Here is a 26079-nt window from a genome sequence, read left to right on the forward strand (position 1 = left end):
TTGTGCTACTATTCTGGATCCACGCTACAAAAAGGCGCTGGCAGGCGAAGCATTCTTTCCTTTTGCTGATGCAGATGTTCAAAAGTACAAACATTGGTTAGCCTGGTCAGCCAAGAGGTTTGAAAAAGAACGGCAGGTTAATGAAGGAGAAGCCAGTACATCAGCATCAGCATCAGCAGGCCATCCCCAGTCACAAGAATCCACTTCTGCACCTGTGGCTGGGGCACAAGTGACCTCTCAGCCGTTAAAGACACCGGCAACTGGATCATCTGCACCACACACAATGACAACACTAACAGTGGCTGCGGAGGAGGATTGGCTAAGTTTGATGGGGTATGGTTCTCGAAAAAATGTCACAGGCACAGCAAAAAGTAAGCAAAGTGGAGGAACAGTTGATGACCTTGAGTCGATGGTGCAGGACTATCTGAATGACTCAACAGAGGTCTTTCTTAATGATGAGCCATTGCAGTATTGGCATGGCAAAAAACTATTGTGGCCACAGCTCTTCAACCTGGCTATAAACTATTTGTCTTGCCCACTCGCAAGTTTGTCTTCTGAACGTGTTTTCAGTGCTGCTGGTGGCATTGTAACTCCCAAACGGAGCCGCCTCTCGCCCAAAAATGTGGAGCGGCTGACAATGATCAAGATGAATCAGCACCTCATACCACCAGATTACAAAGTACGAGAAAGCACGCCGCATGAAGACGAGGAGGACGGCAACGTAGATGAGGGGATTTTTTCTCTGTTCGGTGGCACTGACCTCATCCAGCCTGAATTCGCAGAGTATGATGACGAAATCTTGTTCTTATTCCCTGACACCGAGCCCTGAAAATGAGACAATCAATCAAGAACTTTCTTTTTCGTCCTTATTCACTTTTATTCCTGTGTGCTTTGTGTCTCTCTTTCTTTGTTTTGCACAGTTAATTTAATTCAAACTTTAATCACCTAATCCCAAAAACAAGACCATCATCAGAACGGTCTTCACTTGTTTGCTTATTGATTTGAAGGTGCCGCAGTCTACATTCCTCAGGTTCACAAGTTCTGAAGAACATGCTCCTCTATCCTCCTCCTCCAGACTGCGATTTCTCTCAAAGCAGAGTGCTGGATTACGCCCAATGAAGAAAGACTCAGCACTTGTGGGGGTGTTGTACTTCTTTGCGGGTGAGTTGACAGATTTGGGCCCATTGCTGTGAAGCTCTAATAATGGACAAAAGTGTTTTGGACCAAATATGAGGTGGAAATTTCTTGCCGTTTTTGCTGACTTGCTTGCCTTTGAGGTGCTCTTTGGCGGGGTTCCGGGTGTTTGTGGGTAATTTTTGGTGTCTGGGAGCACTGCTGCGACAGTCTAATCTTGATTGCATTTGCTTTTCAGGAAATCCGTGGTGGAAAACAGGAGTTATGATGATTGATGATGATGAGTGACCTAGCTGCACAGCGCCGCGTTTGGACCGAAGGCCGAGAGATATTGTAAGTATGAGATTTAGCTTTTTCGCTGTTTGGGGGTGTTGTCGGGTGGTTTTTTCCGGGTGGGTTGGCGGGTCTTGCCTGGGGCATTCCTGGGAAGGTCTAATACCGGATAGAAGTGTTTTGGACAAAATCCTGAAGGAACAGCCTTTTTTTTGCTATTTCTTCTGTCATCTTGCTCAATGTAGCGTTTTGGGGGGCTTCCTGCTGTTCGTGGGTGGGTTGCGGCCGGGGTCTCTGTCGAAGCACTGCTGCGACAATCTAATCTTGATTGCATTTGCTTTTCAGGAAATCCGTGGTGGAAAACAGGAGTTATGATGATTGATGATGATGAGTGACCTAGCTGCACAGCGCCGCGTTTGGACCGAAGGCCGAGAGATATTGTAAGTATGAGATTTAGCTTTTTCGCTGTTTGGGGGTGTTGTCGGGTGGTTTTTCCGGGTGGGTTGGCGGGTCTTGCCTGAGGCATTCCTGTGAAGGTCTAATACCGGATAGAAGTGTTTTGGACAAAATCCTGAAGGAACAGCCTTTTTTTTGCTATTTCTTCTGTCATCTTGCTCAATGTAGCGTTTTGGGGGGCTTCCTGCTGTTCGTGGGTGGGTTGCGGCCGGGGTCTCTGTCGAAGCACTGCTGCGACAATCTAATCTTGATTGCATTTGCTTTTCAGGAAATCCGTGGTGGAAAACAGGAGTTATGATGATTGATGATGATGAGTGACCTAGCTGCACAGCGCCGCGTTTGGACCGAAGGCCGAGAGATATTGTAAGTATGAGATTTAGCTTTTTCGCTGTTTGGGGGTGTTGTCGGGTGGTTTTTTCCGGGTGGGTTGGCGGGTCTTGCCTGGGGCATTCCTGGGAAGGTCTAATACCGGATAGAAGTGTTTTGGACAAAATCCTGAAGGAACAGCCTTTTTTTTGCTATTTCTTCTGTCATCTTGCTCAATGTAGCGTTTTGGGGGGCTTCCTGCTGTTCGTGGGTGGGTTGCGGCCGGGGTCTCTGTCGAAGCACTGCTGCGACAATCTAATCTTGATTGCATTTGCTTTTCAGGAAATCCGTGGTGGAAAACAGGAGTTATGATGATTGATGATGATGAGTGACCTAGCTGCACAGCGCCGCGTTTGGACCGAAGGCCGAGAGATATTGTAAGTATGAGATTTAGCTTTTTCGCTGTTTGGGGGTGTTGTCGGGTGGTTTTTTCCGGGTGGGTTGGCGGGTCTTGCCTGGGGCATTCCTGGGAAGGTCTAATACCGGATAGAAGTGTTTTGGGCAAAATCCTGAAGGAACAGCCTTTTTTTTGCTATGTCTTCTGTCATCTTGCTCAATGTAGCGTTTTGGGGGGCTTCCTGCTGTTCGTGGGTGGGTTGCGGCCGGGGTCTCTGTCGAAGCACTGCTGCGACAATCTAATCTTGATTGCATTTGCCTTTCAGGAAATCCGTGGTGGAAAACAGGAGTTATGATGATTGATGATGATGAGTGACCTAGCTGCACAGCGCCGCGTTTGGACTGAAGGCCGAGAGATATTGTAAGTATGAGATTTAGCTTTTTCGCTGTTTGGGGGTGTTGTCGGGTGTTTTTTTCCGGGTGGGTTGGCGGGTCTTGCCTGGGGCATTCCTGGGAAGGTCTAATACCGGATAGAAGTGTTTTGGACAAAATCCTGAAGGAAACACCAGTTTTGGCACTTTTTGTAAGTTAGGGTTCGTTAGGGTTAGCCCTAGCAGCAGGATTGCATGTGTTTCGGGGGGTTCTATTGCAATGCAGTTCTGGTGTTGTAGAGCACTGTTGGAGCGATGCTGGCTATGGATACTTTTGCTTGCTTGCAAGTGGTTTGAATACAATCCACGGTCTGTATTTGGGCCTACTGTTACTTTCAAAGTACGTTTTGTAACCATTTTTCTGCTAGGCATCGTTTTTGGAGATCTGATTGGGGTTCTTCTACATTTTTGCGACTGGCTTTAGTAAGGGTCTTGGTGGGAGCATTGCTGGGAAGGTCAAATTTTGTTCTAAAACACAGTTTACAGTACACCTACCTTGAGGGGAAAGATCCGCTATAATATTTTGGCCATACTTATTTATCCTTAAAAAGGTGACTCAGACAGAGGACGCAATTTCAAAAATATTGTACTGTCTATTAGGGAAATGAAAGTGTCACATTTTGAACCACACAGCGTACATACCTTTTATTTATTTATCAGTGGTATTGTAATAGCACTTCCTGTTTTCCGTTCAATAATTACAGGCCGGGTTTCAGTCAACATCCGCCAGGCAGGCAGTGGACAGGGTGTCTTCTGTCAGTGGTGGTCACCAACATTGATGGACGAAGCGTCAGCTGGAATGGAGGAGTGCCGCCAATAAGAGGAATTGTTTGCTGCATGCAACTTACTTACCAAATTCAAGGACAACTCCAACAACATACGCAATACAGATACAGTATCCATTGTTTTAATCTATGAGTGTGACTGCATGTGCTTAGCTTTACTTTGTAACCAAAGATTGTCTTTATCTTCAATTATTGTTTGTCCATGCTCTGCTTTTTTTTTCTTCTCTCAACAAAACCTACCCAAAAAGAAACCCCCATTCCCATCCATTTTACAAACCCTAACCCTCTTCCCCCGGGCTGTGTTGTTTTGCTTGATGTCTGACTAAAATGACATCAATAATTCCACACACTTGCTGGGGAGGATAAGGTCATAGCAACAGGCTGGTGAAGGAATACGAGGATATCTTCTAGACTTACTCAGCTTCAGTACTATATCTTCTAGTAGTAGTAGCCAATGTCAAATAAATTCAACGCAAGTACTAGTTATACTTGCAAGCAAATACTTTACCATTTGTTAGGCTACATTATGGCACTGGTCTGTCTGTCACCTGCTATATTCTCGATCGTACCGTAACCGTTGTAATGCTACAGTAAGGACAAACAAGGTTTCGTTTTCTTTTTTTCCATAGGCATGCAACTGCCACTGTGTCACACCACTAGTACCACCGCAATGAGGAAATGTCACCCGCCCAGGATTGACAACGTTAATCCCCATTTCACGTGGAGCCAGCCCTGGGCCTAGCCCTAATTTCTAACACAAATTACAGGTAAGATAAGCATTTGGTGGGAGGTAGTATAATGGAGTATTATTTCGGAGTAGACAAGAGATTGACGGTTGTACTACTAAAGTCCTACGACTGTTCAGGAAAACAAAGTTACTGTTACACCCCCGCCCCCCACCCACCAGACTGAAAAGCAGTAAAAAACAGGTATGGTCAGATAAAGTTTAAAAATATATTTATGTAGCCCTAACAAAATAATCTCCCTCACCCACCCTAACCCCAACGATTGTCTTTGAAACGTCCCAAAACGATCCCAACTCCCAAATCCCACCCCCCAAAAGTCTATAAAAAAAGGGCAAGGGACACTCCACTACTGGAGGGTGCTGGTGCTGGTGCATTTTGCGGCATGGGCATCATACTCCTTGCGGAGGGTGGCAAGCTCGGAGCGGAGGCCCTTAACCAAGTTCTTATACTTCAGGACCTCCTGCTCCAGGTTGGACATTCGGACTCGTAGGCGGCGTTGGCGTTCCTTGCAGCTCCTGTGGGGGGCAGCTGGTATTTCTGTTGCTTGGCGGTGGCGGTTGTCTTTCTTAGCCCGGCTCGGTCCCGCTGGCTTAGTCACGGAGGAGGATGCAGTGGTCACAGTCGAGGATGTTGTTGTTGCCCCGCTCGACTGCGTGTCCTCCTCCTCCTCCAGGGCCACCAGCCGCCGATATTCGGCGACAGTGGCCTCCAGCCTCCGTTGCCGGGCCATTGTAGCCTGCTCCCTCCGTGTTGTTGATTTGGAAGGAGCAACTATATGAAGAAAGAAAGACATAGTCTGTAACCAATGCTCCTTAGCATTAATAACACAAAGTGATTGAGCCGAAAGTTGGGTCACAGTACAAGTAGCAAATTGAAAGCACAGTACATAACTATTGAGGACAGTATCTATGTAACCTCCCACTTCTGCATCCTTGCTCTAACATTAGTGGTAGTTTAATGAACAAATTCTACGACCACTATGGACTTCCATTACAGTCGACTATGACAGTACACCAGTCTTATTCTTCTTCTTCTCTCTTGTTTAGGGAAATTGGTACGTTATCTCATGCAAGCCGGCAGAATGACATGGACAGCACAGTGAACTTGCACCCGAGAAAAAAAGTTGCACACCATGATGAGTGAGACAGACTTGCGTTACTGTACCGGTCCAGTACATGCAGGTGGTGAAGCTATTACTTTTCTATTACGGGTGGCACTGAGAATACTCTGTTACAAGGGCTACTGCTTAATTAATTTACCTTTCACCCTACAGTGCAAATGAGTACTAGAAAAGGAAAATGAAGAAGCTAACTAATTTGATTATCTATCACTTCACATGGGACGTATTTGATGACATATGGGATGACTTTAGGTGCTTTGCTTAATATTGAGTGAACAGTGATACACCCACACATGAATGACGTACTACAAGTAAACTAAAGTTATTAAGAGAGGTATGGAGTGTCCACCGTAATAACCAGATATATGCTGTGATTGCAGACGCAATACAAAGTACTGCTACTATTCATGGTAGTATTGGACACATTTACAATTTCTTTTCCTTGCCTTCCCTGCACTGGAACGGACGTGCGGGTGCGGTGGTACATGCTCTTCAAGGTAACACTTACTTCATCTGGCGACCATCTACTCTCTCTAGATACACATGTGCTATCTAAGAGTCAGAGAATACCATGCTCCAGGCATCCATTCAGTCAAAGTATACGCACACATACAGTTTCTGTTTCACCCACCCAGGCTGCTGTCCTTCCACCCATCCTTGCTTCATCATTGACCCAGCCATGCACCATACCATATTCTTTCCTTCCCAGCCACCTCGGGGGCCAAGCAAACACATATCGTTCTTCTTTGCCAGCCATCATACAAGTTCGCGTCCCACTTACTTACACCCTTCTTTCGCTTTTCGTTCATCCCATCCATCACGTTCGTCTAAGAACTTACTGGGATTCTTCTCACCAAAAACTTCACAGCTAAGTCGAAGTACATTTCGAGGAGGCTACTACCTGGTTGATTTGTAATACACCCGTGCAGAAAGCACACTATGCAGTCTTCAATCTCAATAAGTAAGGAATATATAGCTTACCTGTTTCCGCCACCACCGTTTGAACCCCCACAGGACCGTCCGCCGGCTCTTGCACCGCCTCCTCCCCAGAGTCCGCCGAGTCCTCGCCCAACACAGCCACCTCCGCGCTGGCCCCGTCACCAGATGTTACACCTACAAAGTACATTTAAGAATGTTAGAATACACCACTCACTACTATATAATATTTGGTCTAGGAGAAATGTTAAAAAAACTGAATACAATGTAATAATTTGTGACTGTCTACTCCAAAGTAAAAATGTCCCATTTTCCAGGGAAGGCTGTTGTCTTGCTGCACTTTTATGCACAACTGATGAATGCTTGCTTTTGATTTTTAACACGCACCACTTTTTCTCCTAACAGACAGAAGCTTGACTCCTAAGAACACGACCAGGATCAAGTTCAAACCAGGTGAGAGCTCGGCTCGACCACAAGAAATGTGTCCAATTAATCGTCAGCACTAACCACTTTTCCGTTTTCAGTTAAATAGTTTTATGACAAAGTAGATTTTAATAAATGTGTTTACTTTTAATAAAGCTTTTAAACTTAAATAGACTCTGTGGTTTTTGTTCCTCCAGACTAGAGTGGATGAGCTAAAGGTTTTGGAATTTTTGCAAGCATGAGTGCCTCTGACACTTCTTGACTGTGCTGTGACTCCGTACTCTCTTGTCCTGCGTACGATAATCTAGAGATCATTGGGGATCAATAATCGGTGACTTCGGGAGCTGAATGACTCTGCCACACTATCTAGTCAGTAAGGAGACAGTGCATAGAGCTATTGATGAATAGAATGGGAGTCCAATGGAATTGCCAAATGTCCAATCTTAGTTAGCTACACAGACAGACTAATAAGAATAGTCTAGTAATACCACAGGGAGTCATATTCGAGGCAGGATAAGAATTTATATCCAGTCTACAAGAAGATCAAAGACGATTTAGAAAAAATCGAATGAGGAACGCTAGGAAAAAATAGGTACTCTTTATTAAAATGTAAACTTACTGGGGCCAGCAAAGGAGCCCTCGCCTGCCCGATCCTGGCCTGCATCCTCAGCACCCTCCTCCTGTGTCCTCTTGCCCTTGGGGGGAGCTGATGTACAACATGAAAGAAAGAAAAACCAGAAAACATGGATGAGATTTTTCAACCAAATCAAACATTTCAAAAGAACAATAACAAAATATTTTGGAGAAATAGCAAATAGATAGACAACTATTCCACGGGATCTATCTCATGTGGTATACTACGTTATTCGTATTGCCTGATTTGCGGAACGTTGACTTAGAAAGTTCCTATGTAACTCAATAAACAGACTACTAAAGAGGTTTGCCTAGGCCTGGCACTGCAGGCAGCAGTCCGCAGCACGCGAAGTGACAGACAAAGTCCATCCTGCTTGCAGATCAGTGAATACTCAAACTATCAATCCACCCACCACCGCCACTATTTCTTCTTATAGCCATGTGTCTAAAGGAAGGACTGGACTTCAGTCTGTTGGGGCTGATTTAGAAGTCCCTTGCGGCTCATTTTCCTCCATTGTTGCGTGCCTTTTGTGACGCAGCGGCAGAACAAAAGACTCGCCATGGTGTTGGTGCGGCGTATATATTAAAAAAAAAACACATATGGGCATATGGGCGATGCATCACGTTGTAAAGGGAGGGCGTACCTGCGCAGGAACGAATCCTAAAAGTGGCTGAGGGAAATCTACAAGATGTCAATCAGTCACTTTTAGGACAATGATGCATGACTCAAACCCTGCGCGCTTGAAGCCGACGTACGGCTTGATGCAGCATTGGGGAGATAGGGTACCCCAGAGCATTGCTGGAGCAGCGCCATCGTTGGCACGCAACTCCAGCAATGCGCTGCCTTTACGGCACAGATGCGTAAGGCTTCTGTGACGTTTTGGGCCAATGGGTGGTGGTGGCATGGCACACAATTACTGCAGCATCCCTGCTACTTTGCAGGGATGCGCCGGTAATTGAAAATATGACCCTTAGTGTCTAGCATTACGCAGTTCTTATCTTTACACTACACTCATACATAATTTCTCAGGCCAATGAAATGCATCACGTTGTAAAGCCCTGCGCCATCAGGGGGCGTTCCGGCGCAAGGGAGGGCGTACCTGCGCAGGAACGAATCCTAAAAGTGGCTGAGGGAAATCTACAAGATGTCAATCAGTCACTTTTAGGACAATGATGCATGACTCAAACCCTGCGCGCTTGAAGCCGACGTACGGCTTGATGCAGCATTGGGGAGATAGGGTACCCCAGAGCATTGCTGGAGCTGCGCCATCGTTGGCACGCAACTCCAGCAATGCGCTGCCTTTACGGCACAGATGCGTAAGGCTTCTGTGACGTTTTGGGCCAATGGGTGGTGGTGGCATGGCACACAATTACTGCCGCATCCCTGCTACTTTGCAGGGATGCGCCGGTAATTGAAAATATGACCCTTAGTGTCTAGCATTACGCAGTTCTTATCTTTACACTACACTCATACATAATTTCTCAGGCCAATGAAATGCTTCTGAACACAACATACAAAACAAAGAAGCATAGTAGCAAGCAAGGCTACTGAGAAGGAGAGCAGTGCACCTGAAATGCATAGAAGATTTTGAAATATAATTTACCTCAATGTAATCGGCAGCATTATTGCTCTTGGTAAAGAACAAAGATTTGCAAATAACAGAGCCGGATAAAACAGAGTAGTAAATGAATAGCTACTACTACTCACCAAGCCCGGGGGACCTCTACGCCGAGCGCGTCCAGCAAGTCCCGCTCCCGGTCCATGACATCGGTCCAGCGGTGGGTGGCCTGGTTATATGTGCGCCGGACCCCAGAGAGCTTATACATGGCCCGGCACACCTTCTCCCACCGCTTGTGGCGCTCCCGGATGCCATAGCCAGTCGCGATCTTGCCGCCTCCCAGGATCGTCTTGGGGAGGCGGCGCTGGACGTGGAAGATGAGTGCCGCCACTTCCTCCGCACTGAAGATCTCCCGCGGGACCACTTGCTCCCCCCTCAAACGCCCGCACGGGAGCCGGGCACGGGGTGCGGGACCCTTCCCCTTCTCAGGGTGCTTCCCGGCTCCCTTTACCATGGTCTGGGCAGAAATACAGTTAAATGATAAACAAGAAATAGAATAGTGAAGAAGAAAAGAAAAGAGTTTAAAAAAGTAGTTAAAAAGTAACTAAAAGCAGCAGAAAACACAAAAATATAGAGCTAGAAAAATAGAGGGATAGATAATAAGTAAAATTAGATCAAATAAACTTCAAACAAGCAAAGGATGGCAGAGATTGAGAGAGGATAGAGAAAGCATGCCCAGAACCATAGCAATGAATGAGAAACAAGATGGCCGCGCCCGTTCACGACCGCGTGGGTAAGATCGCGCGAGATTTTCCTCGCGAGCACGCGCGAAATTGTACTAGCGAGCAGCACACTTTGCGAGATTACACATAGCGGCCGGAAACGGAATTACGTCACGCAAACAAGATGGCCGCGCCCGTGTACGACCGATAGGGTAACTTGGCAAACGTATAGCTAGAAGCGCCTCGCGAATACGCGCAAGATCACGCGAACATACACGTCGCAAAAAAAACAATTTTGTATTCGCACGTATTCGCGCCCCCAAAAAACGCGCGAAATTGCAGAAAAAACGATTTTAGCTAAACTGAAAGCAATGAGCAGGTGCAAAAGTTCAAACTTAACATTAGTAACATTCAAGGTAGTGCTTCCTGAGGGGCCCCTCCAGAGTTTGCAACTATTCTATGACCCTGCTATGACCCAAACAGCAGGCTCATAGAATAGCTACAAGTAGACCATAAAGGTCCTGTGAAAAAAAATTTCACTGCAACAAAAAGCAAATTACAGATAAGGAAGGAAGCAGGTGCCAGCCAGACTGGAACTTTCAAAATTACTGACACATTAATGACCCACAAATTAATTGATGGCAGTTGAAGAAGGGCAGGTATGCTTGCTTTTTTCAACCACCATAATCTACAGTGATAAATAAACCTAATGGGTGGCAGTGAGGATGTACCAGAGGGTGGCATGGGTGTCCCAGAGGGTGGCAGTGGTGAAACAGAGGGTGCTGTGAACCTGTGATGATAAACCAGACGTAGAAACAACATAGTCGCGGCCGTTGCGAGCCGAAAAGTAAGTTTGCAATTGCGAACTTGTCCCAAAATCGGCGCGAACGCGCGCCAACACAAAAAACTGGAAAATCCGCAAATCCGCTAGAGTTCGCGTATCTTCGCGGATTGCGAATCCGTAAATCCGCAATTTCGCGTACGCGAGATCCGCTAGATCCGCCCATGCTTAGACACCTGTCTGACGCTACAATCGGATGCGCCAATGGATGCAGAAACATTGTTGAGTCCAACAAAGGCTCATGCTTTGTGCTGCCCTCAACGGCTACCAATCCTGATGACGGCATTCGTGGAAGCTTCACCACTACGATTAAGGGGTAGTGAGGTTCAAAATGAAAGCAGCATCGATCAGGTACGACCTTCTGTCAGCAATCCAAATCGGAATGTCAATGGAGACAATCATGCGCACAAATGCATGGTTACACCTATTTCCAAGTTAGTGGAACTCTCCCAGGAAGCTGTTGACAACTTTTTCGAGAGTCTAAATGATATGATGTTCTCACCAGAGCAGAAATAGAGACTTTTGAGCAAGCTCGTACACGGCGTTCCCTGAATTTGGCCTTCAACTAGAATAGCAAAATACCATGAACAATTTTCCCTCCAGTTCACGGACAGCAAATTTTTTTCAGCAGCCCCAAAATATTTTTACGAATTTTTCGGGACACTTATTTTCTGCTTAAAGTAAGAACTATTCTTAGAGAACTAAGATTTCTACTTTTAGATAGCTTATAGACATTAGCTGCCCGCTGGTATGTTCATAATTATTTTATTCTGTGATGGAATGGTCTCGAAACTTTTTTCTGTATTAAGAGCCATTTCATGTGTAAATTCTCGTATACCATTTAGCAATAATGTATACAAATGCGTGATTACTTTAGCATTATTTCACAGCTTGAGTGCATACAATACATGTAAAAGCTTTTTTTTTCCCGTATATTTGATAATTTCTAAATGCATTTATGTATTTTGGGGTGGTAAGGTATACACGATACTCTACAGTATGTTTTACTATGCATAGATTAGTAAATATGTCCATAGTTAGCGTGGAGAGGGTGTGATGTATTCCTATAGGTTCTGTATCGATCCCCCTATTCCTGACCCTATTCTGGTTAACAAACTAACAAGTTAACTAGCAGCCATCCCATGAGGCAGAAAACCCCCATGATGCAGGAACCGTTATCTGATAAAGCCACACTACGGCACAGGAGCGTGTTATCTGATTAGGTCATAACGCTTGCCATCTAATTAGACAAGCGATATTCCTCCAGCCCCTGATAAGGCATACGGAGTTCTCAAAACAAATCAAACCTATGACAACCTGGGAAAAACCCTGCGGCCATTGTTTTGATTTCACCGAGAACTTCAGCAAAAGAATGTGCTAACGACCTGGTCGTATGACATCCTTATTGACGTATCTATGTCCATCCTTACGTCAATCTCGGCACCTTAAAGGTATAAATATTACCGATATTGCCCTATGCATACACACGCGGTGGTGACGAGATCGGAGCAGCCAGACTTGCCGAAGCCCAGAGCAGAGCAGACCCCGCTGGCGCAGCCCCGCCTTTCCTGACGCGCTGAGAACGAGACGCTGCTTTCTCCTGCCGAGAAATCCAGCTCCGGCGCTTCCGGGTAGCCCTCGCAGGCAGCCTGGAATATCGAGACCAGAGACGAGAGATACCATCCCTCATCCATCCTAGATTCCAGGTACAGAACTGAATAACCCCTCACAGAGAATTCTTTAGTCAGTCACTTGGCAAAACAAACTTAACTTAAACTGTAACTTTCTATTCCCGCCCACGCATTAGACTTAGGTCAGGCACACGGGGTAGGCATAGTTAGAAACACCAGTTGAGTACGATTAGTCAAATGTATATGTGTATGTAATATATCTTATTCATTTTAAACCTTCATATGGCTTAGAAACCATATCAATGTTTTTACAGTATTATTTTATACTTCTGCTTTTAATGTATGCACTTTACTTAACCATAAGTATTGCAATAATATCGATCCATTTCTCTTGTATGAGAAAAGAGACTGATCAATAAATAACATCTTTTATTGAACACGCCCGTCTCTTTCTTTTCTCTACAATCTGATGAGACTAAGAATGCACGTACTGACTGAGTAAAATAAATTGCCTTTTGTTTTCACACGACTCTCGAGATACACTCTTGATTAGGGGAGAGCAAAGTTGTCATGTTCTATGGTTGTCAGAAACTAAATCCCTTCTTGTCTATCCAGGGAGGTTCAACTCCTCCTTGCCTATTCGAGAAAGTTTCTAGTGAACTCTGAGCTAGCTGGCAAACCCAAAACTTTAAGTCTAATATCGACAGTAGTAGACCTAGTTAACGTCTGGTCTAGGCCTATACTATTGAAGGTATTATTCCAATGCGCAGAGCCTATTGGGATAATAGGAACTACACTACAGCCCTGTGCCAGAAAAGAACAGGTTGAATTTTATTATATCTTCCAGGTACGGCCGACCGAGTTTGGTGTGGCAAATGAGTGTAGAAACACTGTCCGGAACTGCCAGGAAGTACCTAAGGAAAGTGTTTTCTGCCACCTGAAAAGTGGTCAATTGCTACGCAGGTAGCATACTCAAAGCCTGACTTATTGTTCATTGCCAACACCTGGTTAGGAGATGGCACTTCCCCAGCCCTCTGGGCCAATCCCATGTTGTTATAGAATCCATTAGCTGTCACTGGAAGAAAATCATAAAGACCTCACTTTTTCAAGACTTTACAACCAAGTGCAAATCCCTCTTACGTTCACCCTTACCTAAAGGACGTATCTTCTCTTGCTCATTCCTGTTGACCTACAGATTGCCATTAAACAATGGAGCATTTGCATGTGCCTTCCTGAATATCATTGTGGACACTACCTTAAACCACAGCAATCTCTGTATCCAAAATTACCTTGGCCTCTAGTTTGACTGACCTAATCTCCACCAACCTGGATCCCTCATGACTTAGCTAGAGCATCTCAACTACTCTGAACTCATCTAAGATTCCTCCAAACAAATCACAGGAATATAAATCGTTTCTTCCGATGATCTGGAAGGGTAGCCACCTAAATGAATGATTTGTTGCCAATCATTCTATCCGAACAGCCACTATAGCAAAAGTAGCAACCAAAGTCAACTATAGACTGCGCAGCAAACTCAAGTTCCCAGCATTTGACTCACAACTATTGGCAATTTCTCCTTCAGGTGATGTAACAGAACTGAAGCAGCTCTAAACCTACAGCGCTCAAAAATCTTCTAAAGGCTCATTCTCGTTTATACATTCACGCAACCTTACCATCAACCTAATACACCTTGGCTCAACAACTAGAAAAAGAAGAAATAACTAAAAATCACTGTAGTGTAACACTAATGGATTAAATCATACCAAATCTGTCAAAACTCATCTACAATGACTCAAGATGATCTTTGAATCATCTACCATGAAGGCAAAAAAGATACCACTATTCAAATAGAAAATGGAGATGGTGTTTCTGATAGATCATAAGAGGAAAGGAAGGACCTTCCTCTTGGTAAAATATATGGAGAGAATAGCAATAAAGGTGCATATTGTTGCTCAATTTATCAGAAAAAGAGAAACAGAGAGACAAACTTAGAAAGCAAGGGAGACAGATATACAAAGAAAGATGTCCCCGGAGAGAGACTGAGTGAAACAAATCCAGTAGTTCTTAGCAACAATTATTGTCCTAAAATGTTATGGGTTTATTCATGTAGCTTTAAAAGCCATCAGAATGTAACCTTCAAGTCCTGAGGGTGTGAGAAGACATTTTCAGTAGAGTGGTCTTCCCCAAGAAACTGTTGTATCACTGACCGAAACAAAAAAAACATTTCAAGATGTGTAGTAGTCATTAGGCATTCCACTGACAGGTAAAAGGAACAAGAGAAGTAATAGGAAGCAAATGAGGGCAGGTGAGAATCGGAAAAGGAAGGAGATACATGACAAGTAGCAAAGTTGGTTGTGAGAGGAATCAAAAGACAACAGACATAGTAAAAGTGTGCACTATTATATAAATAGTACGACAGGCTAGACAGAATACCTGCAAGGTAGGAGAAGCCCCACCATATCCACAGTGTCAACTATCAGACCTGTCACGGGTCTCTCCTATATATACACACATTTAGCTGCATGCTAGCAGCTGAAAAGGGAGAGGGAGATGAGTGAGGGACTGAGAAATTCTAGGAAGGAACAGACCATTGGCGTTAAAGATGTAATGTCTTCTGACATTATATAAATGGTTGAGAGGGAAAGGGTATAGTTAGCATAAAGGGCAGTCTTTGAAATGGCAAATATTAAGTGCAAATATTTACTGCCTTAGAATACTTTCTTCCAATGGTGGTTGGTAGAATTAATTAATGGTGAGGCACTAAACCACCAGCTCATTCACTATTGTGATCTTGTAAGTAATTATTTTTTGTTTTCACCCGTGGTTTACTTCTGGGTGTGGATGGTGCATAAAGTGGCAACACTGTTACTTGTCATTGGCAGTCCTTAGCCTGGCTTTCACTTGCGCCAAAGCCATCCGCCAAGGGTGCCCTCTGTGGTCTAGAAACAACATATACTTTTTTAATACTGTACATAGGCTGGGAGTAAAAATAATGTATTTATCCTCCTATCCAAACTCCAAAAGATTCAAGAATGATATTCATGTTTTGCGCCTGATGAATTTCCAACTATTTCAGGGTATTCAAGCAGGAGTGAAATTTATATAAACTATTGTTTTGTTCTAGTGCTTGCTATAAAAAGTGAGAGGGAAAACTGCATGGTGTAGCGCACCCCAAAATGAATGGGTTGCAAGTCAACCAGTTCCAGTTCAAAGGCACTCGAGGTTCAGCACTCTTTCCCAGATGCTTACAAGTGATGTTCTTTCTGAGTTTAGCAACATGATTGTGTCATATGTCTGCTGGAATAGCATACTGGAAGGAGAGCAGAAACTTCTTACATGTTCATTCAGACAGACACCTGCACCACCCTTAAGGCTGATTGTTCCACAGTGAGAGCAGAACCTTCCACTGAGGAGTGTGTGCTGTTTACTTCAGCAATTTGATACACATGTTCCCATGGCTTGTATCATGCAGCCCGCCCTAATTAGTTTATATTTATTTATGTGCACTCACCATAAATGCTGCCGGCCGCTGATGCTCCTCCCCCTAAGCTGAGCCCGGAAGTGACAAGGAGCAGGGCGGAAAGGGAAGGACCGCCCTCCTTCTGCAACGCAAATCCAACCAATTCTGGAGCTGCAGTGTAGTTCCAGGATTGCTTGGAGCAGACTACCCCAGTGCTCATATTGAGGCTGGTGACCTGTACCTGCAATCCCTTGACTGTTTTACAGCGCTGGGATTGCTGGCTTTAAAGTGCGCATGTCAGATTGGCTGGCTGTAGGCAGACGGCCAATCTGACATGCGTACTGAGCACCTATAATATTATCCTGCAACCTGCAGGAACCTGCCCCGCCTCCACCATCCTCTCACTACAACTGGCAGTACACAGAATAATAAAATATAAATGACCGTTTATTTACTCTGTGTTTATCGCTGCACTCACAGCAAGTGGGGTGGTGCTCTTCCACCCACATAAAGAAACTGCTCCAGCCTTCTTCCTGCCCAGAAGAGCCAGAAATCTACTTTGTAAATTGAATGACTTTAGAATTAGGTTTTCTAAATATGTCTCTGTGCCATAGTCCATGCTTGCTCCAACAGAGTAGACTTTAGAATTCCCCCAACTCACTCTTTTCCTCACATTATATTGACTCCTATTCGACCAAAACCTTTTCCAGCCCAACCACTTTTGCTAGTATAACATTTCCTGCAATTAACATTCTTTCTGCATCGCCTTCTGTTATCCTACTGTCAAGCATTCACCCAATTAGTCTTTTCCACAATCCTTTCACATTACACTTTAATTGCACTGAGATACATTTATAATGCCATCTGTAAAAATGTCACATACTTAAACTGTACCTGATGTATTCTTCATGTATTGTTTCCACATTTTTACACAAGTAGGAATCACCATTTAATAGTCTCCTGCTAGCAGTGCTCATAGGAATGTAGGAAGTATAGATACTGATTCTGTGTTGTGGGGTCACATCGGATAATCTCAAGCTGTGCTCACTTTTGGCTCCTTATAGTTAATTTACTAGACAACATCTTTCCAAATGTGGGCTGCGTACAGCAGCGGCTCCTCCGTTATGGCGGAGGAGGATCGCCCCGCCAGCTCCGAGTGCAGCAGGCACCCACAAAAATAAAATGGTAATAAATACCAATTTTTTAAAATGTGTCGCAGGCTCATGCGGTTACATAGTGAGGGAAGGGGGCAGGGCTAATTAGTGCATTTGCACTATTATTTCGGCCCCTGCCAGTGCGCATGTCAGATTGGCCGGCTGTCTGGAGCCAGCCAATCTGACATACACACTTCAGAGCTAGCAATCCCAGGACTGAGGAACAGCAGAGGGATGGCAGCCACAGCCCCCCAGCCTCAAAATGAGCTCTGGGTTAGCCTGCTCCAAACAATCCTGGCTCTGCATTGCAGCTCCAGGATTGGTTGGTATCGAATTGCATTAGGGAGGAAGTCCGTCCCTTTTCACCCCAAGTCAGCACCGAAGAGAGCGCCAGGACGAAGAGAGAGACCGCAACCAGAGCCTGTTTGCCAACTAATGCAACATATATGGTGAGTTTTTTGGGCATCGCGCCTACCATATTTTAATGTTGCAAGCCTCCACTGATTGCATGTCAGGCTTTGGGGAGTGTCTAAGGACGTCACTGCCGATATTATTCGATGGGAGCTGAAACTTGGGGTTACCATGTACATTCCTGCAACACAGAATCAACACCCTGTGCATTAAAAAAAAAAAAATAGGTATTCTTCTGTCTGGCTGCAAGAGAGTTAACATGTCTTAACAATCTATCCTGAAAATATCATAAAAGCAGTGCTTAGTGTGTACCAATGGTATGAGGAAGCCGCCTCAGGTACTCATTTCTTGGGATTTGGAAGGCATTTTTAATGCTCAAACTTTGAACAAGAACCTGAAAGGGAATGACAGAACCGATAAAAAGGAGGAAGAAACACATAGGAAAAGAGTAACAAATGGAGAAAGTAGTGAAGAAAAGGAATCATGAAGAGTGAAAGTATGAAGGAGGACGCGTAAAAGTACGCGGTGCTGGTAAATACTGCATCAGTTGAAATGTGCTCACCCTTACCTTTTGCTTTTATTTTTTAAAACTTTTGTTCAGTAGGAAGGTGTACATGTCTCTTGGTCACGTCTTCTTTTGGTGAGACCAAAGCAATGATCCCAGTGAGTTTTAGAAATCATCATTTGCCCCTGCTAAGGCAGAAACTAGAACCTGGAATTCCACTTTCTACCAGGTTTCCTGGCCCAAAGTATATCGAGAAACATTTGTAATTCATTCTGCTAACATTCTCTGAGGGACACTTGAAAGTCCATTGTAAATGCTGTTAAGTCTTATGCTCATGCCAATCTTCTTACTCTCTAAGATTTACAAAATTCAAACTGTTCAGCACTTATTTACGAGAAAAATCGTACCTTTGTATAACACATTTTAAAAGAACAGTGAAGGGAGCTCCCAAAAGCAATTTTGGCTCCTGGGCTAAAGTTGGATTTCGTCCCACTGTTCAAAGTGTTAAGCAAACCACCACACCACACCACACTGTCAAAGACTGTGTCCAGCTGTGACTCTGTCCAGCTGTGACTCTGTCTTATAGAATGATGTGCTTTTGAATGATCAGTCCCAGATGAATTGGGGGGAGAGGCTGCCTTCATACTGTAATTCAATATTATGACATGAGTAGTCCCAAGGCATCATATACTTCAGAATTAAATTGCTTGTTTTTGCAACAGTGCTGAAACTCAGGCCAACTTGTATGCACCCAAGCGGAATCAGGCAGGTCTGACTGCGCTTCAGCCGCGTCTCCGTGATTCCGCTGCCAACACGAGGGAGCGCTCAAGGGACCGAGCTAAACGGAAGGAGGATTTCTGTCTCGCAAGCAATATGTTAGACAAGATTTTAATGAGACTCAGTTCCACATGATGGAAATTTAAGTTTTGACTGGTGAAACTCAGCAGACCCCATCATCTTATATGGCAGCTTGGAGAAGAGAGTCTGGCTGATGTTTGAAATCAGTAGACAGCAACAGCAGGATAGTCTACATCTGGAAAGGTTGCAGATCAACAAAAGGATTACAATGTGCTTCCTTCTGCAAGACTTTAAGGGCCAGATGTAGGTAATTCTATTTTACCGATTCATAAATACCGAATTTTACCGATTCGGTATTTATGAATCGGTAAAATAGAAGGGGGGAGATTTAGGTAAATTCGGTAATAGAATTATCGAATCTGTAAAAATCGGTATTTACCGAATCGGTAAATACCGATTTGGTAATGCCCATTGATTCCTATGGGCTTTGAAGCCCATAGGAATCAATGGGCAATATCGAATCGGTATTTACCGATTCAGTAAATACCGATTTTTGCAAGGGTGCAGGGGGTGTCACTTTGACACCCTCTAGCACCCCGAATATAGGCAAGTGTGCCATGTGGCATACAGACATGCCCTAAGGGCATGTCTGTCTGTCACATGGCATAGGTGTGCATGCACACATGTGCATGCACACCTGGATTCGGTATTTTACCACCCAATTGGATTGGGTGGTAAAATACCGAATCTGTAAGGCCTGTGGGACTCAGAAGAAACCCACCTACATCTTGCAGTTACCGAATCGGTAAAAATACCGATTTGGTATTTTACAGATTCGGTAAATTTACCGATTCGGTAAATTTACCGAATCGGTAAAATAGGGCCCCTACATGCCAATTCTTAAATACCGGTCGGTAACGGCCGAAATCGGCCGTTATCGACCGGTATTTTGGCTCCTACATCTGGCCCTTAATCTCTGTCAAACAAGGAATACGCAACATAATTCCTCAGCACGCGGCTGGTGCGCGGAAAATGACAGTTGACCAATTTCCTGTGACTTAGTCAGAAGATCGTTGACCCAGCAAATGACAACCTCTGCTGGGAGGATCTCAAGATTACAGGGTTATGCAAAACTATATGGAGGGCACACAGCACATAATGACATTGAGCCACTTGGGTCCTCCAAAATGTGGATGTTCACTTCGAGACAAGAGGTGGTGCCCTGGCTGCAGGCTCAGCACAGTCACTAGACCCACAATGCCAGCATCCGCTTTACAGGATGACTAGAGCAGCTAGCAATAAGAGCTTTGGGAAAGGGTCACAAGTAAAATGGAGGATCATACATCTCTCATCACCTCTACCAAGTTTGGCAAGTAACATGGGACCTGTTGGGAGTGCATCTCATCTGACCCTCCCCAAGGTACCTGCCAAGATACCTCATTCAGGCTTGACTTCCCAAATTATCAACGCAAAGGTGTGCCCGAGTGGGCTCTAGGCAAGTGCATAGTGTTAACTTCTGCCAATGCTAGTCTAGATACCTTCATCATGGGTCAGCCAGTTCAGGGAAGAGTATCTGAAATAAGCTGGTCAAAAGTAGGCTTGACCTTTTGTCGTTCATTTTTTTGAGTAATGCGGGATGCCGCAAACCTTATCAGCACTTGTGGCTGTCTGTGAAAGTGTGTTCCACTCTTTTTTGTGTGCTCCATCCATACACATGGTGCTACTGATCTCTCAGAAGACCAGGAGGACATTGCAAAACCCTGTAGGACTCTGGCAAGAGGGAGTGTGCAAGACCTTGACGGACTCAGTGAGTAAGACCTCGCCAGAACTTTGGCAAAATGGGGCATATAAGACTTTGCAGGACTCCTTCATTCACGAGTATCAACAACTTGCAAGGCTACAGGGTGGACGCATTCAAGACCTTGGATGAGTCTGGTGGGTGTTAGTATGTAAGATCTTGGTGGGCTTCTGTGAACGGAACCATGCAAGACTTTGGTGGGTTGTACCAAGTGAGAGTTTGCAAGACCTTGCAAGACTTGTATTTGAGGGTGTATAGAAGTCTTGCTTATTTCCTGCTAGGGAGATAGTTCAAGACCCACCAGGATTCCAGTGGGTGAGAATTTGCAGTTCTTGCAGAACTCCCAAAATCAGAGTAGGCAAATCCCTGCACATCTACTGTGTCTGGAAGGATGCAAGACCCTATTAGGCCCAGCAGGTGGAAGCATGCAAAATCTTACGGGGCTCCGTTGTAATGGTGTGTGCAAATTTTGCTGAACCTCAGAGAGCGAGAGTTTTCAAGACGCAGGATTTGAGCTTATGAGAGTATGCAAGCCCTCCCATAGCGCCAACCACTGGAAGCATGTAAACCCTTGGTCTTGCAGCTGAGTTTTGAATCGTCTTACTTCCCAGCCTCAATTTTAGGGTGTGGCAGCACTGTAAAGGGAATTAACTTATTTGAAGAGACAGCAGTCAGTGGCTGCAGATGAATTAGTGCTTTAAATACTCCCCACACGACAAACACATGCAGAACAGTGATTTTGACAGCAGTATTACCCAATTTCAGTTTTACTATTGCATTTAGTAGAGATCAGAACTTGAAAATGGATGAGGATATATGGACTAGCCGCATCCCTTTACAAGAGTGATGTGGAATGTACAAGGATCATTTATGGCAGAATCATTACCACCACGTACCTCTCGCTTATCTCCATTACTCAATGAGGCTCCTGTGCCTCATAGACACCCCCTAGCAACATAAAAGGACACCGCCCCTCTACACCACTTGTTCGTTTGTGTCTGTAGACACGCTGGGGTGGGTGTGGCGTGCTCTCTCTAGCGTGGGATTTTTGTTTTGGTTGGCGGTGTTAGATGCTGCCTTTTTGCCAGGCCCGGAATGGCCGTTGCGGGCACCGGGCAATCCCCCGGTGCGCCGCAAGTGTGGGGGCCGGTTTTGGGCCCCAGGGGGCCGTTTTTGTTACAGGGCCGTTTAACGGCCCTGTAACAAAATCTTCCAAAAACCGGCCCGGCAAAGAGTTCGGTGGCACCCCCAACCCCCGGCCGAGCACTTTGCCAGGGCCGGTTTTGGTTCCTAGTCCGGCCCTGCTTTTTGCCGTGTGAAGCAGCGTGTTGGTGCCAGCTGTTGTGTGTTTTCTGGGTCAGGACACGCACTGTATGAGTGCTCTGTCGTTCGTGGCGGCTCTGTTTCTGGAGGCACGGTGCCAGCGGTCGCAGGTACCAGCTTAAGCATTCTCCTCTGGCTTGCTGGTGACCAAGTCATTTCAGGTATGGGGGGGAGTGAGCTCCTCCCTCATTGCATTTCTTGCCGGGCCGGAGATCTGTGCTGCTTGCCTCCGGTTGGCTTGTGGGTGTGTTTCAGTTGCTGGGGAGTCTGTCTCCTCCTCTCTGCTGGCAGTAATTTCTGGTGATATTGGCGCATTCTCCCTTGTTTTGGTTGCCCGCATGTTTTCGCCTTGACCAGAGGTCGTCTGTGCCTTTCTCCTGTTGGGGTGAATGTGGCTGATTTTCTGGGCTGATTTCCACCGGCTGGAGCTTTGCTGTCCCTTTGCTCTGGCCGTGGTGTGTGTCTGCCCGGGTGCAGTTTTCTTTAGCTGCGTTAAGGCAGCATGAGAAAGAGGGCGAACAGTGGAAGGGAGAGGTATAAGTACCTCTCCCTCTGCCCCCTCCTGCCCGGAAGTGACGCGTGCATGGGGGACCCTCGAGGGTCCCCGACACTGGGAGGCTGACTTGTGTGCCAACCTGTGGCACTAAGGGGGGCCGCCATTTTAGGAGGGCCCGCTTCGTGGGCCCGGGGCAGCCCTGTATTGTTTTGGTTTTGTTCTCCCCGCCAAAGGTTTGTGGGGATTTTCTCAGGTGGGGCGATGTTGCTGGCTTTCTGCTTCTCTGTCAATAGTGTTCTGGGGAGTGCTTCTGACAGGCGCCAGCCAGTTTCTGTTTGGTGCACCAGGGAGGGGTGCGATTGTTTGGCTGCTAGCGGTGCTGCAGCCTGGTGCATTGCTTCTTCACTCTGGTTTAAATCCGGCTGGTGGTCTGCAGTGCCTTCTCCGGCCTGAGTGGGCGTTTGGGGCCTTGGCCCTCTGGGTGTAAGCACTTTTTCCTGTGGTTCTTCTCTGTCTGTTATGTGTGGGCCCTGGCCCTGTGCCTGTGGCTCCCTGAGTCTGGCTCCCGTCTCTTGCTTAGGCTTGGCTCTCATGCCAGGGGTCCCAGTCTTGCCACAGGGGTTCATGTGGTTTTTTTTTCCTATGGTGGTTTGTCAGCTTCTGGTCTTTGGTGACTGTGGCCTTTATGGGTGGGTGCCCGGTGCTCGCTCCAGAGGAGGTTGCTGTGCTGCATTTGGCCTTGGGTCTTGCCGAATTATCTTTGTAGCATTTCTCTGTTCACCTGGCCCATACTTCTGGGTTTCGGCACGTTCCTTGCTTATGGGCGACTGTCTCCTGGCCTGGCCACAGAGGCTTCCCTGTGTCTTTGGAGTCCTGTCCGCCCATGTCGGGAGGTGCTCTGTTCGAGGTGCAGGTCCTTGCCTTGACGTCTGCGTTGCAGTGCTTGCAGGCCTGGTACTGCTTTTTCTGGGGGCATCCCCTGGGCAGCTGGGTGCCCGTGATGGATGTCAGGCGGTATCCCGTGACTGCCCTTCTCCTGCGTTTTGGCCCTTCCGATGTTCTTGGCTTCCGAGAGCCTGTGGCGGTTGGTGCCTTCGGGGGTGGGTGCTCTCCTGCAGGAGTTCCTGTATGGTGCTTTGGTGTCTATTTGGGCTGTTGCACGTCACTCTGGAGGCTTCTCTGTTGTGAAGTTTCTCCCCTTTTGGTATGGCGATGGTCTGTTTCTTCAGCTTCCCCTACTCGCTGGTTGGTGGGGGGCCGTTGTTACTTCTTTCTACCTGGTATTCTGTCATGACCCACCGGTTGGCCGCTTCTTGTTCAGTCCTGGGGCTCTTTGTCTTCTGTTCTGGTGGTTCGACGGTGTGTGGTTGCCTGTTGGTCCTTTTCCTGGCCTCCGATTCGGGCCTGGTCTGCCTTGCTGTGCCGGTTTAATGTGTTTGTCGGTTTACAGTGTGCAGTTGTCTCGCCAGGGGGTCTTTCTGCATGTTGACACTGCAATTCCTGTGGGGTTCCTCCTCTGCTATCCTGGCTTGTCGCTTGGAGGGTCACAGTCTGTTTTTTCTGGGGGGGTATCCTTGCTCCTGGTTGGTCTCTGGTGGTTTGGGTGCTCTCCCTCTCACCTTGTTTCGTTGCCTGGTGGGCTGTGTTTTGTGGCTTTACATGTTTCAGTTTGGGATTCGCCCGCTTCGGTCCCATGGTGGGATGGTGGCCTCCTGCTTCTCCCATTCCTGGGTGGTAAGGGCGGCACTGTGCCACGTTCCTTCTGCTTGGTTCCTTCTCGGCCCCTCTTGTTCCTTGGCTTCTTTCAGTCCTTACGGTTTTGTGGGGTGCCTGTGGTGACATTCTCTACACTCCTGGTCTGCCAGTTCCTTTGGTTGCTGGTCCGCGGTTGTGGCTGTCCCAGGTTCCTTTCTTACTTTGTCATTGGGGGTGTCTGGCTGTTTGGTGTCCGGTTGTTTGGTTTCCCGGGATGACTGGCTTGGTTGCTCGCCTGGTCCTGTTGGTTGTCCCCGGGACCTTTTCTTGCCTGCTTGGGTCCCCTGGGTTTTCCTGCATGCAGTTCCCTATTTCTCTTCCTTCTGTGGGACAGTTTCTCCCTGGATTGGGTTGGTGGCTGCTTTTCTGCCATGCTGTGGGTCCCCCGGGCTGTGCGCCTGGCTTGAGTTGTCCAGTAGACGCCTGTCCTGTGTCTGGTTGGTTGTGGTGGATCATCCTGCTGGGGGCTTGTCTTTTCCTCTAGTGGGTGTGATGGTTAATTCAGAGCTCCTGCGTCTTCCTTCCTCACTTCCCTGAATGTGGCTTTACTGCCAGAGCCGCCGTCTGGGAAACTGGTGGATTCAAGTTCAACTCTGGTGTTGGCTCCACATCTATTCACCTGTTTTGGGGTGCCTCCCTGCTCTTGTTCCTCAGGTGGCTACTACGGTTCTGTTGGGTTGTGGTCCGGGGGGGATGTTTGCAGTATACTCTGGGGTCTTCATGCCTACATGATTGAGTTCCTGTGTGTCCCCATTTGTCCATGTCTTCTGCGGTTGTTGAGGTTCGCTGTGCTCTCTGGGCCTTTCTGGATCTTGCCATTTGGGCTGTTTACTGTGGTTGCCTGGGTGTGGTTTGCCATGGTGGCTGTTCTGTTGCCTCCTTTCCTCTGTTCCCTGATTTTGTTTGTGGATGTTGGGGGGGTGTCAATTTTGGGGTGGTTGCTCTGCTGTTTCCTTAGCCTTCGGGCCTCTTAGTGGCTTCCATCTGTTGGCCTATGCTCTGGGGTTCTGGGTCAATGGGATGGGAGTTTGGTTATTTTGGTGCCTCCGGCCTTTCCTGTTCCTTTCGTTACTTTATTGTTGGAGTCTATGGTGGGTATGGTGTCTCCGGTTACATTGGTGGCTAAGACCCTGTGGTTTTGTTTTCTCCTGGTGCCCTCTCGGGCCTTTCTCAGTTGGTTGTCTTGCTGGCGGGGCATGGTGGCTGCCGGTGCATTTGGCTCTTGGTTTTGGTCGCCTCTTCTGTGCGGGCGCCCTTTGAGGGTCTTCCTGGTCTTCTTGTGCTCCACATTAGCTGTTGACTGGGGCTTGGCATGCTTGTGTACACGTGGTTCCTTTTCTGTTTCTCTGCCTCTGGTGCTCCTGGCTGGCCTTTAGGAGCTTTACGGCCCCTTTGCTGGTGTCAGTTAGTCTCCCGGTTCTTCGTGGGGTGGTCCTTCCCTCGGAGGATGTGTCCTTCTTGGGGCTTTCCCTGGTTTTGCAGGCTCTCCAGTGTTTCCTGCTGTTTCTCTTTGGTCTGTGGGGGGTTGCGCCTTCTAGGTCTGCTGGTTTTTTCCGTTGTTTTTTGGGTTGCAAGCTGGGGTGGTCCTCGGCTCGTTGTCTTGTGGGTCTTCTTCTTTTCCCATGTTTGGGGCCAGGCTTGCCTCTGGGATTCGATCCGCTGTGTTGGGACTGGCCAGTCTTTCCTGTTTGTTTGCCCTTTCTTTGTGCACCTTGTTAGGATGTTCTGGGCTGATGCTTGGACAGTTGGCCTGCTTTTTTCTTTGGCTTGGTATGTCTCATTGCATAATGGAGATAAGTGAGAGGGACATGGAGGTAATGTTTCTATTACTAACCGGTAATCACATTACTCCTAGTCCTACTGTCGCTTATCTACATTACGGACCTCCATTCGTCCCGGTGGCACGGCCAACTGTGTCTACGGTGGCTTGGTACGTACAGGTGTTGTGGAGGGGGGCGACGCCTTTTTATATTGCTAGGAGCTTTGT

The sequence above is a fragment of the Lissotriton helveticus genome, chromosome 7, assembly GCF_964261635.1.
Source record: "Lissotriton helveticus chromosome 7, aLisHel1.1, whole genome shotgun sequence".
In the NCBI taxonomy this organism is placed as follows: domain Eukaryota; kingdom Metazoa; phylum Chordata; class Amphibia; order Caudata; family Salamandridae; genus Lissotriton; species Lissotriton helveticus.